The sequence below is a fragment of the Microtus ochrogaster genome, unplaced genomic scaffold, assembly GCF_000317375.1.
Source record: "Microtus ochrogaster isolate Prairie Vole_2 unplaced genomic scaffold, MicOch1.0 UNK3, whole genome shotgun sequence".
Taxonomy (NCBI): domain Eukaryota; kingdom Metazoa; phylum Chordata; class Mammalia; order Rodentia; family Cricetidae; genus Microtus; species Microtus ochrogaster.
In genome coordinates, this window is record NW_004949101.1 from 2879750 (window position 1) to 2880565 (window position 816).

An 816-nucleotide genomic window follows, 5' to 3' on the forward strand; every position below is an offset into this window, starting at 1 on the left:
CTAATGTTTGAGTTAATAAATCGTGAGCAGTTTTTATTTTTATTTTGAAATCCTTCCCTCCAAAGAGAATAATTTTTTTTTTGGAAATACTGGTTGTTTTTTTTGTTTTTTAATTTTTCATTTAAAAGTTTTTTTTTTTCATTTTACATAACAACCACAGTTCCCGGTTCCTCCCCTCCTCCCGTTCCCCGCGCCCCACCTTTCCCCTACCCAACCCCCTAGCCATTCCTCAGAAAGGCTGACTACCGCAGGGCGTCTAGAAGAACTGGCAAGTCGAGTTGAGGCAGGACTAAGCAAGCCCCTCCTCCTGTATCGAGGTTGAGCAAAATTTCCCTCCATAGGGAATGGGCTCCAAAACGCCAGTTCATGCACTAGGGATAAATCCAGGTCCCACTGCCAGTGACCCCACAGACTGCCCCAACCACACAACTGTGGGAGAAGTTTGAATAAAAGAAATAATAAAATCGAATCACATCACATACTGTATTTCTTCCAAGTTAAGTTAAGGGCAGCGCTGCTGGGCTGGAGAGATGGTTTAGTGGTTAAGAGCACTGACTGCTCTTCCAGTGGGGCCTGGGGTTCAGTTCCAAGCAACCACATGGCACCTCACAGCTATCTATAACTCCAGTTCTGGCGAACCCATCCCCCTTACACAGACAAACATGCAGGCAAAACACCAATGATTATCGGGGGGGGGGGGAACACTGTTGAATGTTTTTGAATGCATATATTAATATTTAAATAAGTAAATAAATATAATAAAAAATGAAATTTAGAAAGGGGAAGTTGTTGGGATAATTACTGACTATGGTTGCA